Below are 10,130 nucleotides of genomic sequence, written 5' to 3'. Positions count from 1 at the left end.
GTGTGTGTGTGTGTGTGTGTATGTGTGTGTGTGCGTGTCTGTCAGTCTGTCTGTGTGTCTGTGTGTGTGTGTGTGTATGTGTGTGTCTGTGTGTGTCTGTGTGTGTCTCTGTGTGTGTGTGTGTGTGTGTGTGTGTGTGTGTGTGTGTGTGTGTGTGTGTGTGTGTGTGTGTGTGTGTGTGTGTGTGTGTGTGTGTGTGTGTGCGTGTGTGTGTGTGTGTGTGTGTGTGTGTGTGTAACCCTGTTAATCCGGATGACTGTGTGATCTTGCTCACCGTGGCTGATGTGAGTAAAATGTTTAACTTAACAGTCACAAGGCTGCCGGGCCAGATGGATTTACAGGCCGCGTTCTCAAGGCTGCCGGGCCAGATGGATTTACAGGCCGCGTTCTCAAGGCACACACAGACCAGCTGGCAAGTGTCTTCACGGAACAATCTCTCCTTGCCCTAATCCGTAATGGCATATATTAGTAATCCTAAAATATTTCAAACTGACCACCATTGTCCCTGTTACCAAGAACTCCAAGGTGATCTGCAAAAATGACTATCGCCCTGTATGACTCACATCGGTAATTATGAAGTGCTTTGAAAGGCTGGCCATGGCTCATAACAACACCATCCAAGGACCAAATCTAATACATATAACACCCCAACAGATCCAAATTCAATCTCACCCCACACTGCCTTCTCCCACCTGGGCAAGAGAGGAAATGGCTATGTTAGAATGCTGTTTATAAACTACAGATCAGAGTTCAAGACCATAGTCCCCTCCAAACTCGGGACCCTGGCACTGAGGTCATCCCTCTGCAACTGGATCTTGGACTTCCTGACGGGCCAGGTGGTAGGTGGGTAGGCAGCAACACATCTGCCACGTTTACTCACAACACGGGTGCTTTGTCACCTCCTGTATTTCCTGTTTACCTACGACTGCGTGACCATGCGCAAACCACTCCAACACCATCATAAAGTTGACGACACGAAGGTGGTAGATCACAGCCTACAATGAGGAAGTCAGAGACTTAGCAGTGTGGTTCCAGAACAACAACCTCTCCTCAACGTCAGTATGACCAAGGGGCTGATCATGGACTACAGAGGAAAGAGGGGAGAGCCCACGCACCATCCACATCGATGAGGCTGTAGTGGAGTGGGTCGAGAACTTCAAATCTCTTTTTGTCCGCATCACTAAAGACTAAAGACTAAAGACTTCAAAACTTCTTCCGGGTCCTTTCTTCACAATTCCTGGCTGACTGACATTCCCAAAGTACTGCAAAAAAAAAAAAACTGCAACTTATTTAGACCAAGAAGCCAGGATATGCATATAATTGGTCTCATTGGATAGAAAACATTTTGGAGTTTGTAGAACATTTAAAATAATGTATGAGACTATAAAAAATTGATATGGTCGGAGCAAATTCAAGAAAAACCAACCTGAATATTTTTTTTGAGGTCCCAGGCTCTTATAATGGGTCCTGTGCAATTCTAGCTCCCAGATTGCAATTCCCATGGTTTCCACTAGATGTCAACAGTCATTGTTCAAGGTTTCAGGCTTGTTTATTCCAAAACAAGAAAGAATTTGGAGTTTTGGTACAAAGAGTCACAGTGTAAAATCTGTGGTCGTGCGAGGAAGAGGACGTACACTTGATCATTTTACTTTTCTGTTGAACATACTTCTTTCCATTTGAAATATAATAGTTCATTAACATTTTAGGATACCTGAGGATTAAATAGAAATGTAGTTTGACTTGTTTGAACAAGTTTAGCGGTATCTTTTCAGATTCCTTTGTCTGCATGTGTCTCCTGACCCCTCCTGTCTCAGCCTCCAGTATTTATGCTGCAGTAGTTTATGTGTCGTGGGGCTAGGGTCAATTTGTTATATCTGGAGTATTTCTCCTGTCCTATTCGGTGTCCTGTGTGAATCTAAGGGTGCGTTCTCTAATTCTCTCCTTCTCTCTTTCTTTCTCTCTCTTGGAGGACCTGAGCCCTAGGACCATGCCCCAGGACTACCTGACATGATGACTCCTTGCTGTCCCCAGTCCACCTGGCCGTGCTGCTGCTCCAGTTTAAACTGTTCTGCCTTATTATTATTCGACCATGCTGGTCATTTATGAACATTTGAACATCTTGGCCATGTTCTGTTATAATCTTCACCCGGCACAGCCAGAAGAGGACTGGCCACCCCACATAGCCTGGTTCCTCTCTAGGTTTCTTCCTAGGTTTTGGCCTTTCTAGGGAGTTTTTCCTAGCCACCGTGCTTCTACACCTGCATTGCTTGCTGTTTGGGGTTTTAGGCTGGGTTTCTGTACAGCACTTTGAGATATCAGCTGATGTACGAAGGGCTATATAAATAAATTAGATTTGATTTGATTTGATGTTGAACGAGTGGATTACTGAAATCTTTGGCGCCAACTAAACTGACTAAACAACCATTCTTGTTGTATCTGGGAACCTAGGGATTGCAAACAGAGAAATATTTTCAAAAAGTAGGTGATTATTTAATCGCTATTTGTGATTTTATGAAGCCTGTACTGGTTGAAAAATATGTTGATGTGGGGCGCCGTCCCCAAACAATTGCATGGCATGTTTTCACTGTAATGCCTATTGTAATAGGGGGTATACAGCTGCACCATCGAGAGCATCTTGACTGGCTGCATGACTGTTAGGTATGACAAATGCACTGCCCTCGACCGCAAATCACTACAGAGGGTGGTGTAGGCCAGTGATGGTCAGTGGCATTTTTAAGATGAGGGAGGATTTTTTTTTTATTTATTATTTCTTACAGCATATTAGATGACTATCCTTCATATTCCATTCACCCAGCTCAATGTCAGATCGATAGGTTTAGGCTACTACATGATACTTTAATTTTCTCTATACCCAACAGGTCGAGAGAACCATTTGAGAAACGAAGGTGACAGACATTCAATACTGCCTTGCACACTAGCTGATCATTAGTGCAACACGGGACAAATGAAGGTATGTTTATCCACGTTTCATTCCGTTTGCTTCCATTGAATTAAATGTTTTTCAACAGAATCGGCAGAACGAATACACCTCTGATCACACGCAAACACAGTTCACTTTCATAGCAGCCACATACAAACAGCATGATCATTTTGTTCACTGTATCATTACTTCTCATATATATGTTGGTCCTTCTGTAGCTCAGTTGGTAGAGCATGGCGCTTGTAACGCCAGGGTAGTGGGTTCGATTCCCGGGACCACCCATACGTAGAATGTATGCACACATGACTGTAAGTCGCTTTGGATAAAAGCGTCTGCTAAATGGCATATATTATTATTATTATATCTACACACTCTCTTCCTCTCACCTGTTCCCTTCGCTTGTGGATTTCAGTGCACAACACTTCAGCTGTCTGTGACTAGGCAAAAAAATAACTTCCAAGCCAAACCTTCATATCATCACTCGTGATCAATATGGTGTTGTTTCTCTTTCTGCAACGAAGTGGATCGAACAGTCGCAAAGAAAAAAAGAGTCCTGTGCAGTAAGAAGAAGTTTAATCTGAATACTGATGAGCTTTTTTTTCGGACGGAAAACGATGGAAGGTAGTGAAGACCATAATTATCATGACCACAGGAGGCTGGTGGTAGGAGCTATGGGAGGACAGGCTCATTGTAATGGCTGGAATGGAATAAAGGGAACTGAGTGAAACATGCTTACCGCTACACACAGAGCCAACTCCCCCTGTTTATCGTGAGGAGCAGCGATCACATGACTTCTGGACTTGGGAGGAGATATTGGACGGAAAAGGACTCTGGGCACAGCCTGGTGAATATCGACGCCCCAAAGAAGAACTGGAGGCGACGAAAGCGGAGAGGCGCTGGTATGAAGAGGCAGCACTGCGACGCGGATGGAAGCCTGAGAGTCAGCCCCAAAAATGTATTGGGAGGGGGCTCACAGGAATATGGCTACGCCAGGTAGGAAACCTGCGCAAACTTCCTGTGCTTACCGGGGGGGCTAAAGAGACCGGGCAGGCACCGTGTTATGCTATGGAGCGCACGGTGTCTCCAGTGCGGGTGCATAGCCCGGTGCGGTTCATACCAGCTCTTCGTATTGGCCGGGCTAGAGTGGGCATCGAGCCAGGCAAGGTTGGGCAGGCTCGGTGCTCAAGAGCTCCAGTGCGCCTGCACGGTCCGGTCTATCCAGTGCCACCTCCACACACCAGTCCTCCGGTGGCAGCTCCCCGCACCAGGCTTCCTGTGCGTGTCGTCGGTCCAGTTCCACCAGTTCCAGCACCACGCACCAGGCCTTCAGTGCGCCTCGCATGTTTAGCGCAGCCAGAGCTTTCCTCCTCTCCTGTGCTGCTGGAGTCTCCCGCCTGTTTTGCGCAGCCAGAGCTTTCCTCCTCTCCTGCCTTGCCGGAGTCTCCCGCATGTTCAGCGCTGCCAGAGCCTTCCTCCTCTACAGCGCTGCTGAAGTCTCCTGCGTGTTCAGCGCAGCCAGAGCTGCCAGCCTGCATGGAGCAGCCTGAGCTGCCAGCCTGCATGGAGCAGCCTGAGCTGTCAGCCTGCATGGAGCAGCCAGAGCTATCAGTCTGCAGGGAGCAGCCAGAGCTGCCAGTCTGCATAGAGCTGTCAGTATGCATGGAGCAGCCAGGGCTGCCAGTCTGCATGGAGCAGCCAGGGATGCCTGTCTGCATGGAGCAGCCAGAGCTATCAGTCTGCAGGGAGCAGCCAGAGCTGCCAGTCTGCATAGAGCTGTCAGTATGCATGGAGCATACTGTCACTTTACCCTGCCTTCATGTACATATCTACCTCAAATACCTAATTATTATCTATCCTGATGTCTAGTCACTTTACCCTGCCTTCATGTAAATATCTATCTCAACTACCTCGTACCGCTGCACATTGATCAGGTACTGGTAACCCCTGTATATTCTGTAGCTCCATTCGGTGAATTATATTACTCTTGTGTTAGCATTTGAACTCTGCATTGTTGGGAAGGACTCGTAAGCAAGCATTTAAAAGTAAAATTTACACCAGATGTACTCAGGGCATGTGACAATTAAATTTGGATTATTTGTTTTTAATCTGTTATGCAATGCATTTCCATGGGCTAATAGCATTAAGGCCAGATGCAATGTTCCGTGGGGCGGCAGGGTAGCCTAGTGGTTAGAGTGGAGAGGGGGTAGGTAGACTAGTGGTTAGAGTGTAGAGGTGGCAGGGTAGCCTAGTGGTTAGAGTGTAGAGGGGGTAGGTAGCCTAGTGGTTAGAGTGGAGAGGCGGCAGGTAGCCTAGTGGTTAGAGTGTAGAGGGGTAGGTAGCCTAGTGGTTAGAGTGTAGAGGGGTAGGTAGCCTAGTGGTTAGAGTGGAGACGTGGCAGGGTAGCCTAGTGGTTAGAGTGTAGAGGGGGTAGGTAGCCTAGTGGTTAGAGTGTAGAGGGGGTAGGGTAGCCTAGTGGTTAGAGTGTAGAGGGGGTAGGTAGCCTAGTGGTTAGAGTGTAGAGAGGGGTAGGTAGCCTAGTGGTTAGAGTGTAGAGGGGGTAGGTAGCCTAGTGGTTAGAGTGTAGAGGGGGTAGGTAGCCTAGTGGTTAGAGTGTAGAGGGGGTAGGTAGCCTAGTGGTTAGAGTGGAGAGGTGGCAGGGTAGCCTAGTGGTTAGAGTGTAGAGGGGGTAGGTAGCCTAGTGGTTAGAGTGTAGAGGGGTAGGTAGCCTAGTGGTTAGAGTGTAGAGGGGGTAGGTAGCCTAGTGGTTAGAGTGGAGAGGTGGCAGGGTAGCCTAGTGGTTAGAGTGGAGAGGGGTAGGTAGCCTAGTGGTTAGAGTGTAGAGGGGTAGGTAGCCTTAGTGGTTAGAGTGTAGAGGGGGTAGGTAGCCTAGTGGTTAGAGTGGAGAGGTGGCAGGGTAGCCTAGTGGTTAGAGTGTAGAGGGGGTAGGTAGCCTAGTGGTTAGAGTGTAGAGGGGGTAGGTAGCCTAGTGGTTAGAGTGTAGAGGGGGTAGGTAGCCTAGTGGTTAGAGTGTAGAGGGGGTAGGTAGCCTAGTGGTTAGAGTGTAGAGGGGGTAGGTAGCCTAGTGGTTAGAGTGTAGAGGGGGTAGGTAGCCTAGTGGTTAGAGTGTAGAGGTGGTAGGCAGCCTAGTGGTTAGAGTGTAGAGGGGGTCGGTAGCCTAGTGGTTAGAGTGTAGAGGCGGCAGGTAGCCTAGTGGTTAGAGTGTAGAGGGGGTAGGTAGCCTAGTGGTTAGAGTGTAGAGGGGGTAGGTAGCCTAGTGGTTAGAGTGGAGAGGGGGTAGGTAGCCTAGTGGTTAGAGTGGAGAGGGGGCAGGGTAGCCTAGTGGTTAGAGTGTAGAGGGGGTAGGTAGCCTAGTGGTTAGAGTGTAGGGGCGGCAGGGTAGCCTAGTGGTTAGAGTGTAGAGGTGGCAGGGTAGCCTAGTGGTTAGAGTGTAGAGGTGGCAGGGTAGCCTAGTGGTTAGAGTGTAGAGGGGGTAGGTAGCCTAGTGGTTAGAGTGGAGAGGGGGTAGGTAGCCTAGTGGTTAGAGTGTAGAGGCGGCAGGGTACTCTAGTGGTTAGAGTGTAGAGGGGGTAGGTAGCCTAGTGGTTAGAGTGTAGAGGTGGCAGGGTAGCCTAGTGGTTAGAGTGTAGAGGGGGTAGGTAGCCTAGTGGTTAGAGTGTAGAGGGGTAGGTAGCCTAGTGGTTAGAGTGTAGAGGGGGTAGGTAGCCTAGTGGTTAGAGTGTAGAGGGGGTAGGTAGCCTAGTGGTTAGAGTGTAGAGGGGGTAGGTAGCCTAGTGGTTAGAGTGTAGAGGGGTAGGTAGCCTAGTGGTTAGAGTGTAGAGGTGGTAGGCAGCCTAGTGGTTAGAGTGTAGAGGGGTCGGTAGCCTAGTGGTTAGAGTGTAGAGGCGGCAGGTAGCCTAGTGGTTAGAGTGTAGAGGGGGTAGGTAGCCTAGTGGTTAGAGTGTAGAGGGGTAGGTAGCCTAGTGGTTAGAGTGGAGAGGGGTAGGTAGCCTAGTGGTTAGAGTGGAGAGGCGGCAGGGTAGCCTAGTGGTTAGAGTGTAGAGGGGGTAGGTAGCCTAGTGGTTAGAGTGTAGGGGCGGCAGGGTAGCCTAGTGGTTAGAGTGTAGAGGTGGCAGGGTAGCCTAGTGGTTAGAGTGTAGAGGTGGCAGGGTAGCCTAGTGGTTAGAGTGTAGAGGGGGTAGGTAGCCTAGTGGTTAGAGTGGAGAGGGGGTAGGTAGCCTAGTGGTTAGAGTGTAGAGGCGGCAGGGTACTCTAGTGGTTAGAGTGTAGAGGGGGTAGGTAGCCTAGTGGTTAGAGTGTAGAGGTGGCAGGGTAGCCTAGTGGTTAGAGTGTAGAGGGGTAGGTAGCCTAGTGGTTAGAGTGTAGAGGGGGTAGGTAGCCTAGTGGTTAGAGTGTAGAGGGGGTAGGTAGCCTAGTGGTTAGAGTGTAGAGGGGGTAGGTAGCCTAGTGGTTAGAGTGTAGGGGGGTAGGTAGCCTAGTGGTTAGAGTGTAGAGGCGGCAGGGTAGCCTAGTGGTTAGAGTGTAGAGGTGGCAGGGTAGCCTAGTGGTTAGAGTGTAGAGGGGTAGGTAGCCTAGTGGTTAGAGTGTAGAGGGGGTAGGTAGCCTAGTGGTTAGAGTGTAGAGGCGGCAGGGTAGCCTAGTGGTTAGAGTGGAGAGGGGGTAGGTAGCCTAGTGGTTAGAGTGTAGAGGGGGTAGGTAGCCTAGTGGTTAGAGTGTAGAGGGGGTAGGTAGCCTAGTGGTTAGAGTGTAGGGGCGGCAGGGTAGCCTAGTGGTTAGAGTGGAGAGGCGGCAGGGTAGCCTAGTGGTTAGAGTGTAGAGGGGGTAGGTAGCCTAGTGGTTAGAGTGTAGGGGCGGCAGGGTAGCCTAGTGGTTAGAGTGTAGAGGTGGCAGGGTAGCCTAGTGGTTAGAGTGTAGAGGTGGCAGGGTAGCCTAGTGGTTAGAGTGTAGAGGGGGTAGGTAGCCTAGTGGTTAGAGTGGAGAGGGGGTAGGTAGCCTAGTGGTTAGAGTGTAGAGGCGGCAGGGTACTCTAGTGGTTAGAGTGTAGAGGGGTAGGTAGCCTAGTGGTTAGAGTGTAGAGGTGGCAGGGTAGCCTAGTGGTTAGAGTGTAGAGGGGGTAGGTAGCCTAGTGGTTAGAGTGTAGAGGGGGTAGGTAGCCTAGTGGTTAGAGTGGAGAGGGGGTAGGTAGACTAGTGGTTAGAGTGTAGAGGTGGCAGGGTAGCCTAGTGGTTAGAGTGTAGAGGGGGTAGGTAGCCTAGTGGTTAGAGTGGAGAGGCGGCAGGGTAGCCTAGTGGTTAGAGTGTAGAGGTGGCAGGGTAGCCTAGTGGTTAGAGTGTAGAGGGGGTAGGTAGCCTAGTGGTTAGAGTGTAGAGGGGGTAGGTAGCCTAGTGGTTAGAGTGTAGAGGCGGCAGGGTAGCCTAGTGGTTAGAGTGTAGAGGCGGCATGGTAGCCTAGTGGTTAGAGCGGTGCACTAGCAACCCGAAGGTTGCAAGTTCAAACCCCCGAGCTGACAAGATACAAATCTGTCGTTCTGCCTCTGAACAGTTCCTTGGCCATCATTGAAACTAAGAATTTGTTCTTAACTTACTTGCATGGTAAAATAAAATATATATTTGATCTCTATATTTTTTTATACCTAAAGGAGTCCTAAAATTCTAAATCAAATAGCTAAATGATCCTTGTTATGAGCATCTAAAAACAATTCCATATGTCAGCTTAGTATGATTTTTACACAGTAACTGAATCTTCTTTTCATCACCTCTGTCCGGTTGACATGAATATAGTAGATCATCCTCCTCATGCTACTACCGGGGTGTCATCTACATGGAGCGCTTGAGAAGCTAGATGTGGTTTATTATTCTGTCATCGGTGCCCTTTACAAGACTCATCATTGCACTATACTCATCTGTTAACTGTCATTTATTACAAACTAAGAGCAACATCCATTGCTCCCTGCGCACTTACAAAAGGTCTAACTTCCCCTCTACTTGAGATCCCTGGTGCATAGCTCCTAAGTCTAACTCCCCTCTACTTGAGACCCCTGGTACATAGCTCCTAGATCTAACTAACTCCCCTCGACTTGAGATATCTGGTGCATAGCTCCTTCTTTACTTACACCAGATCACATTCAGTTAAAGATTCCTAAAACTCTTATATCCTAGGGGTCGCTCCTCTTTTCAGTTCGCTGCAGCCGGTGACTGGAACGAGCTGCAAAAACCTTTGAAACCTGAGAAATGTGTATCTCTCTGACAGCAGAACATGTCATTCAAGGTCATTCTCACCGACATTAACTTGTTACTCTGACGAATCATGTCATTCATAGACATGTCAACGGTATACATTCCCATGGTCGCTTTATATTTTGGTAGACAGTGCCTTGTGAAAGTATTCGGCCCCCTTGAACTTTGCAACCTTTTGCCACATTTCAGGCTTCAAACATAAAGATATAAAACTGTATTTTTTTGCGAAGAATCAACAACAAAGTGGGACACAATCATGAAGTGGAACGACATTTATTGGATATTTTAAAAAAAAATTACAAATCAAAAACTGAAAAATTGGGCGTGCAAAATTATTCAGCCCCTTTACTTTCAGTGCAGCAAACTCTCTCCACTTGGAAACTGGTCAGAATTGAAGGAATGATGGATGACGCAAATATAGGGGAAATGAGAGAAACCTGTTTCAGTCTTCCAGAGATTTGAGACTGGGACGGAGGTTCACCTTCCAGCAGAACAATGACCCTAAGCATACTGCTAAAGCAACACTCGAGTGGTTTAAGGGGAAACATTTAAATGTCTTGGAATTACCTAGTCAAAGCCCAGACCTCAATCCAATTTAGAATCTGTGGTATGACTTTAAAGATTGCTGTACACCTGCAGAACCCATGCCTTGAAGAGTGGGCAAAAATCCCAGTGGCTAGATGTGCCAAGCTTATAGAGACATACCTTCTAGAGACTTGCTGCTGTAATTGCTGCAAAAGGTGGATCTACAAAGTATTGACTTTGGGGGGTGAATACTTATGCAGTCTCAAGTTTTCCGTTTTTTTTGTCTTATTTCTTGTTTGTTTCACAATAAGACATGTTTTGCATCTTCAAAGTGGTGGGCATGTTGTGTAAATCAAATGAATCAAACCCCCCAAAACTCCAGGTTGTAAGGCAACAAAATAGGAAAAAAT

The 10,130-nt window shown here is 48.1% G+C and overlaps 1 long non-coding RNA gene across 1 annotated transcript; it reads left to right on the top strand.

The window, feature by feature from the left end:
• The first annotated feature begins 6,325 nt into the window (after positions 1-6,325).
• Positions 6,326-7,900, top strand: LOC127912988 (uncharacterized). The gene is made up of 3 exons (XR_008084318.1): positions 6,326-6,403; positions 7,010-7,108; positions 7,785-7,900. It is a non-coding gene; the product is annotated as an uncharacterized LOC127912988 (long non-coding RNA).
• The last annotated feature ends 2,230 nt before the right edge of the window (positions 7,901-10,130 follow it).

This window comes from Oncorhynchus keta, chromosome 28 (genome assembly GCF_023373465.1).
Source record: "Oncorhynchus keta strain PuntledgeMale-10-30-2019 chromosome 28, Oket_V2, whole genome shotgun sequence".
Classification (NCBI taxonomy): domain Eukaryota; kingdom Metazoa; phylum Chordata; class Actinopteri; order Salmoniformes; family Salmonidae; genus Oncorhynchus; species Oncorhynchus keta.
The sequence above is the reverse complement of the archived record's forward strand: the minus strand, read 5'-3'. Positions and strand labels throughout refer to the sequence as shown.